Source organism: Schistocerca gregaria, unplaced genomic scaffold (genome assembly GCF_023897955.1).
Source record: "Schistocerca gregaria isolate iqSchGreg1 unplaced genomic scaffold, iqSchGreg1.2 ptg001646l, whole genome shotgun sequence".
Taxonomy (NCBI): domain Eukaryota; kingdom Metazoa; phylum Arthropoda; class Insecta; order Orthoptera; family Acrididae; genus Schistocerca; species Schistocerca gregaria.
In genome coordinates, this window is record NW_026062914.1 from 50,001 (window position 1) to 57,500 (window position 7,500).

Sequence of the window (7,500 nt, forward strand, 5' to 3'; positions counted from 1 at the left end):
AGTTCACCATCTTTCGGGTCCCAACGTGTACGCTCTAGGTGCGCCTCACCTCGCAATGAGGACGAGACGCCCCGGGAGTGCGGAGGCCGCCGCCCCGTGAAGGGCGGGGAAGCCCCATCCTCCCTCGGCCCGCGCAAGGCGAGACCTTCACTTTCATTACGCCTTTAGGTTTCGTACAGCCCAATGACTCGCGCACATGTTAGACTCCTTGGTCCGTGTTTCAAGACGGGTCGTGAAATTGTCCAAAGCTGAAGCGCCGCTGACGGGAGCGATTATTCCGCCCGAGAGCATCCCGAGCCAACAGCGGCGCGGGTCCGGGGCCGGGCCAGGTAGGTCCGTCATCCGGGAAGAACCGCGCGCGCTTGCCGGGAGCCCGAGCGCCCAAAGGGGCGAATCGACTCCTCCAGATATACCGCCGAGCAGCCAGCCAGGACACCGGGGCTCTGCCCAACAGACGCGAACCGAGGCCCGCGGAAGGACAGGCTGCGCACCCGGGCCGTAGGCCGGCACCCAGCGGGTCGCGACGTCCTACTAGGGGAGAAGTGCGGCCCACCGCACACCGGAACGGCCCCACCCCGCGGCGAGTGGAAAGGCAACCGGACACGACCCCGCCGCGGATTGCTCCGCGCGGGCGGCCGGCCCCATCTGCCGAGGGCGGGGGCCAGTGGCCGGATGGGCGTGAATCTCACCCGTTCGACCTTTCGGACTTCTCACGTTTACCCCAGAACGGTTTCACGTACTTTTGAACTCTCTCTTCAAAGTTCTTTTCAACTTTCCCTCACGGTACTTGTTCGCTATCGGTCTCGTGGTCATATTTAGTCTCAGATGGAGTTTACCACCCACTTGGAGCTGCACTCTCAAGCAACCCGACTCGAAGGAGAGGTCCCGCCGACGCTCGCACCGGCCGCTACGGGCCTGGCACCCTCTACGGGCCGTGGCCTCATTCAAGTTGGACTTGGGCTCGGCGCGAGGCGTCGGGGTAGTGGACCCTCCCAAACACCACATGCCACGACAGGCGGCAGCCTGCGGGGTTCGGTGCTGGACTCTTCCCTGTTCGCTCGCCGCTACTGGGGGAATCCTTGTTAGTTTCTTTTCCTCCGCTTAGTAATATGCTTAAATTCAGCGGGTAGTCTCGCCTGCTCTGAGGTCGTTGTACGAGGTGTCGCACGCCACACCGCCAGCCGGCTGTGCACGCTACCGAGAAAGTACCGGTATGCGAACCGCCAGGCGACGGGCGCGCATCGCACGTTTAAGGAGACGCGGCCGGCCACACAGGCGACCACGACACTCCCACGTCTCCGAAGCGGGACAAACGCCGCGCGCTTCAGTATACGTAGCCGACCCTCAGCCAGACGTGGCCCGGGAACGGAATCCATGGACCGCAATGTGCGTTCGAAACGTCGATGTTCATGTGTCCTGCAGTTCACATGTCGACGCGCAATTTGCTGCGTTCTTCATCGACCCACGAGCCGAGTGATCCACCGTCCTGGGTGATCTTTTCCTTTTCAGTCTCCCACTGTCTCTTTCAAGACAGTAGCATTTGCGGGACTGAGGCGTCTGACGGCCCCTGTTCCACTATTTTTTTTTGTGTCCAACGGCCTCACAGCCGATGGGCGTCGTACGGCTCCACACCGGAGCGGACAGGCACTCGGGCGAACGTCATTCAAAACCGGCGCCAGGCGCCAGGTACCGCAGGCCAGCCGCTCCAGAGCTTCAGCGCTCGTACCACACAACAACAACACTTCCGCTAGTTTTGAGAGGCACGCGTGGTTCCGCACGCGGCGCACGGCCACTGCCGTACAGGTAGCGTGTTGCGCGACACGACACGACACGCACATCGAAAGACATGCAGTCTAGTCGGTAATGATCCTTCCGCAGGTTCACCTACAGAAACCTTGTTACGACTTTTACTTCCTCTAAATGATCAAGTTTGGTCATCTTTCCGGTAGCATCGGCAACGACAGAGTCGATGCCGCGTACCAGTCCGAAGACCTCACTAAATCATTCAATCGGTAGTAGCGACGGGCGGTGTGTACAAAGGGCAGGGACGTAATCAACGCGAGCTTATGACTCGCGCTTACTGGGAATTCCTCGTTCATGGGGAACAATTGCAAGCCCCAATCCCTAGCACGAAGGAGGTTCAGCGGGTTACCCCGACCTTTCGGCCTAGGAAGACACGCTGATTCCTTCAGTGTAGCGCGCGTGCGGCCCAGAACATCTAAGGGCATCACAGACCTGTTATTGCTCAATCTCGTGCGGCTAGAAGCCGCCTGTCCCTCTAAGAAGAAAAGTAATCGCTGACAGCACGAAGGATGTCACGCGACTAGTTAGCAGGCTAGAGTCTCGTTCGTTATCGGAATTAACCAGACAAATCGCTCCACCAACTAAGAACGGCCATGCACCACCACCCACCGAATCAAGAAAGAGCTATCAATCTGTCAATCCTTCCGGTGTCCGGGCCTGGTGAGGTTTCCCGTGTTGAGTCAAATTAAGCCGCAGGCTCCACTCCTGGTGGTGCCCTTCCGTCAATTCCTTTAAGTTTCAGCTTTGCAACCATACTTCCCCCGGAACCCAAAAGCTTTGGTTTCCCGGAGGCTGCCCGCCGAGTCATCGGAGGAACTGCGGCGGATCGCTGGCTGGCATCGTTTATGGTTAGAACTAGGGCGGTATCTGATCGCCTTCGAACCTCTAACTTTCGTTCTTGATTAATGAAAACATACTTGGCAAATGCTTTCGCTTCTGTTCGTCTTGCGACGATCCAAGAATTTCACCTCTAACGTCGCAATACGAATGCCCCCGCCTGTCCCTATTAATCATTACCTCGGGTTCCGAAAACCAACAAAATAGAACCGAGGTCCTATTCCATTATTCCATGCACACAGTATTCAGGCGGGCTTGCCTGCTTTAAGCACTCTAATTTGTTCAAAGTAAACGTGCCGGCCCACCGAGACACTCAACAAAGAGCACCCTGGTAGGATTTAAACGGGGTCCGCCTCGGGACGCGAAAGCACCCCTTCGGCTCGCCCCACCGGCAGGACGTCCCACGATACATGCCAGTTAAACACCGACGGGCGGTGAACCAACAGCGTGGGACACAAATCCAACTACGAGCTTTTTAACCGCAACAACTTTAATATACGCTATTGGAGCTGGAATTACCGCGGCTGCTGGCACCAGACTTGCCCTCCAATAGATACTCGTTAAAGGATTTAAAGTGTACTCATTCCGATTACGGGGCCTCGGATGAGTCCCGTATCGTTATTTTTCGTCACTACCTCCCCGTGCCGGGAGTGGGTAATTTGCGCGCCTGCTGCCTTCCTTGGATGTGGTAGCCGTTTCTCAGGCTCCCTCTCCGGAATCGAACCCTGATTCCCCGTTACCCGTTACAACCATGGTAGGCGCAGAACCTACCATCGACAGTTGATAAGGCAGACATTTGAAAGATGCGTCGCCGGTACGAGGACCGTGCGATCAGCCCAAAGTTATTCAGAGTCACCAAGGCAAACGGACCAGACAAGCCAATCCGATTGGTTTTGATCTAATAAAAGCGTCCCTTCCATCTCTGGTCGGGACTCTGTTTGCATGTATTAGCTCTAGAATTACCACAGTTATCCAAGTAACGTGGGTACGATCTAAGGAACCATAACTGATTTAATGAGCCATTCGCGGTTTCACCTTAATGCGGCTTGTACTGAGACATGCATGGCTTAATCTTTGAGACAAGCATATGACTACTGGCAGGATCAACCAGGGAGCTGCGTCAACTAGAGCTGAGCAGCCGGCCGCCCGGGAGTGTGTCCCGGGGGCCCGCGCGAACACGCAAGCGTCCGCTCAATTATTCTGCAAACAGGAGGAGGCCGAGCTCCCCTGCACGATACACCTCGAAACCCTCTCAGGTCCCGGCGGCGCGCAGCGCCGTCCTAGGTACTTGGTCGGTTTCGAGAGAGGCGCAATCGCCCGGAGTTAGGCGAGTAGACGGTTTTAGTGCGAACACCCTTGCTCCCAACTGAGCTTGCCGCTGCCGACAGAGGCCCGGGAGCGTGCTGTCGTGGCATTGCCGGCGGGAGACAACACGCGCCACCTATGGTGACCGGCAGCTCCAACGCCAGCGCCACACAAGGGCAAAGCCCCACTTGGGTGCAGAAGCGAACTCTCCCAGCACAGCGCACGCGCCAACACGTCCGCACAACTGCGATACAAACCACCTGCGAGAACCGCTGGGGCGACCGAGCAGCAGACGGCGTCGCGGCGCCGAGTGCCAGGCGGCGGCGCATCCTCAACGCACACAGTCCTCAATCAGACCAGCACACTGCAGATGTCCACCGCGCTTCGCACCGGGCTCGGCTGAACCAACTTTGGCCGCCAGGCGCCGCGTGCAGGGTGCGCCGCAGCGTAGCTGCGCCGCCTGCCGAGCCCGTCGGCTGGCGCTCCTGCCACTCGGCGCCCCCCACCAGCCGCCTGTTGCGCGTGCGCCCACGCAGCGCGCGGCCAACACGCCGGGCGGCCCCCCTTCACCGGCCGGGAACAGTCCCACCAAGCCACCGCCGCGTATCGCTTCATACCCACATGGGCCTAGTCACGTGTGTGGATGTGGCGGGTACCGCTGAAACAACCGGTTAATAGCTGTACCGATCGTCGCCATCACAGATTCACCTCCAGCGTGAACAACCGCTCAACAACGGATTTCCAGTTCATTTGCGTATCTTGGGCAGTAAACGTAGATGTCCACCTACATTTGCGAATTCAACAATTCTTGCATGCCAGGATGTCATGTGTCACGACACGCTACATCAGACCACATACACACTGCGACATGTGCAGAAGAGAACACGTGGAAGGTGGCCCGCGCACGTATGCGATGTCCCTTCCGCGATCCACTGTCAACCGGCATCTGCGGCATGTCCCAGATATGGAACGCGGTCCACCAGGGTAGCACTTTGTGTGAGGCAATACGACAAAGTCGGAATACACGCGTCACTACATCACACGGCTCACGCTGACCTGACCTGACTCACCGCACCACCACCCCCAGCGACCCAGGGTGACATACAATGCGTTCGTACGTTCCTCCCACACGCCTCTACGGCGTACCACAGTGCAACCTAGCTGTTATTGGGAGACGAGACAAGTAGCATCGAGCACAACATATGGAAATTGAGATTCGACACCGTTGGGCACAGCCAGCGTACGGTCACACGTATCACACTACTTCACTCTGTACGTAACTACCGATGATCGGTACAGCGTGTGGGTTACGCGTACGACATCAGCGGACAATGGACACAGACCATACCACGACGTACACTGAGGGCGTCGACATCTGAACGCAACTGAACAGCTGCGAGGCTCATTTAACACTCAAACGCCAGACCGACCAGCTTGAGAGGACGGAGACACAAAGAGAGGGGCAGAGGGGGGGGGGGGGCGATATAGTCCTATTGCAGTACAATTGACAGTGGATAGCGGGAATATGTGGAAAGTAAGCAACACTCGCAAGACATCTACATGAGGATAACAACGACACCAGAGATTCCGAGCAGTGAACTATGTTAGGCAAAGGGACAACGTGGGTTAGGTTAAGGGACAACGTGGGTTAGGTTAAGGGACAACGTGGGTTAGGTTAAGGGACAACGTGGGTTAGGTTAAGGGACAACGTGGGTTAGGTTAAGGGACAACGTGGGTTAGGTTAAGGGACAACGTGGGTTAGGTTAAGGGACAACGTGGGTTAGGTTAAGGGACAACGTGGGTTAGGTTAAGGGACAACGTGGGTTAGGTTAAGGGACAACGTGGGTTAGGTTAAGGGACAACGTGGGTTAGGTTAAGGGACAACGTGGGTTAGGTTAAGGGACAACGTGGGTTAGGTTAAGGGACAACGTGGGTTAGGTTAAGGGACAACGTGGGTTAGGTTAAGGGACAACGTGGGTTAGGTTAAGGGACAACGTGGGTTAGGTTAAGGGACAACGTGGGTTAGGTTAAGGGACAAATTGAGTTAGGTTAAGGGACAAATTGAGTTAGGTTAAGGGACAAATTGAGTTAGGTTAAGGGACAAATTGAGTTAGGTTAAGGGACAAATTGAGTTAGGTTAAGGGACAAATTGAGTTAGGTTAAGGGACAAATTGAGTTAGGTTAAGGGACAAATTGAGTTAGGTTAAGGGACAACGTGGGTTAGGTTAAGGGACAAATTGAGTTAGGTTAAGGGACAAATTGAGTTAGGTTAAGGGACAAATTGAGTTAGGTTAAGGGACAAATTGAGTTAGGTTAAGGGACAAATTGAGTTAGGTTAAGGGACAAATTGAGTTAGGTTAAGGGACAAATTGAGTTAGGTTAAGGGACAAATTGAGTTAGGTTAAGGGACAAATTGAGTTAGGTTAAGGGACAAATTGAGTTAGGTTAAGGGACAAATTGAGTTAGGTTAAGGGACAAATTGAGTTAGGTTAAGGGATAATCTGGTACAACCACAGTTAGGTTAAGCGATAATCTGGTACAGCCACAGTTAGGTTAAGCGATAATCTGGTACAGCCACAGTTAGGTTAAGCGATAATCTGGTACAGCCACAGTTAGGTTAAGCGATAATCTGGTACAGCCACAGTTAGGTTAAGCGATAATCTGGTACAGCCACAGTTAGGTTAAGCGATAATCTGGTACAGCCACAGTTAGGTTAAGCGATAATCTGGTACAGCCACAGTTAGGTTAAGCGATAATCTGGTAAAACCACAGTTAGGTTAAGCGATAATCTGGTAAAACCACAGTTAGGTTAAGCGATAAAGTTGGTTAAATTTGGTATTGTGTGGGAAGGGGGCAGAGAGGGGGGGGGGTGGATAGTGGTGGCAGTACGCGGATGCCTGAGTCACCGTCAGATACGTCACGTCGGTTCGATGCTTGTAGCAAGAGGCTGGCGGGTCTGTGTCTCTCACTTCTGCAATTTTTCATGTGGTATAACACGAGGGCGGGTGGTGATATTTGGTGCCCCTCTGTGTAGGATGTGTGTTGGTGGTGTTGGTTTATCTGAGCAATGGTAGTTGTCGGAGGAGTGTGGTATTGTGCTTTTATAGGTGGACCTACTGGTCTGGTTATCATAGTGTCGACGGTGCAATGTGGCAGAGAGGGTGCACTCGACATTGTCGCATTCCAGATGTTTACGTATTGTGTGTCTCCGTTGCAGGCCGAGAGTAGTGCATGTTCGAGTGTCTGGCTGACGTGCGATTCACGTTGTGTGCCCAGTCTTACAGCACGTATAGGGACATTCGCATAAATCATCTATATGTGGCCTTGCATCATTTACTAAGCAGTGCCGTGAGACGACCGAACTATTAGGAAAGTACTGATGTACCGCATAATGTTTACCTTCCACCACACGGCGAGTATCGACTGTGCCCAGCGTTGCCACCGCAGGCAGCGGTCACCGTCACCATTGTGCGGCGGAACGGAACATCTATATCCTCAGAGGAGCACTCTTTGCCGCCGGGCGTCAGGTCTCGCGGCCTGCCGGCCAGCGCCCAT

At 54.8% G+C, this 7,500-nt stretch overlaps 3 non-coding genes across 3 annotated transcripts in view; all 3 read right to left on the bottom strand.

Annotated features, from left to right (window-relative positions):
* LOC126333856 (large subunit ribosomal RNA) overlaps positions 1–1,150 on the bottom strand; it is a 4,222-nt gene extending 3,072 nt beyond the window's left edge. Inside the window, exon 1 of the ribosomal RNA XR_007564408.1 lies at positions 1–1,150. This exon is cut by the window's left edge and continues 3,072 nt beyond it. This is a non-coding gene — a ribosomal RNA (large subunit ribosomal RNA).
* Positions 1,151–1,338: 188 nt separating this feature from the next.
* Positions 1,339–1,493, bottom strand: LOC126333866 (5.8S ribosomal RNA). Its single transcript, XR_007564418.1, has one exon. It is a non-coding gene; the product is annotated as a 5.8S ribosomal RNA (ribosomal RNA).
* Positions 1,494–1,861: 368 nt separating this feature from the next.
* Positions 1,862–3,754, bottom strand: LOC126333845 (small subunit ribosomal RNA). Its single transcript, XR_007564398.1, has one exon. It is a non-coding gene; the product is annotated as a small subunit ribosomal RNA (ribosomal RNA).
* Between the last annotated feature and the right edge of the window lie 3,746 nt (positions 3,755–7,500).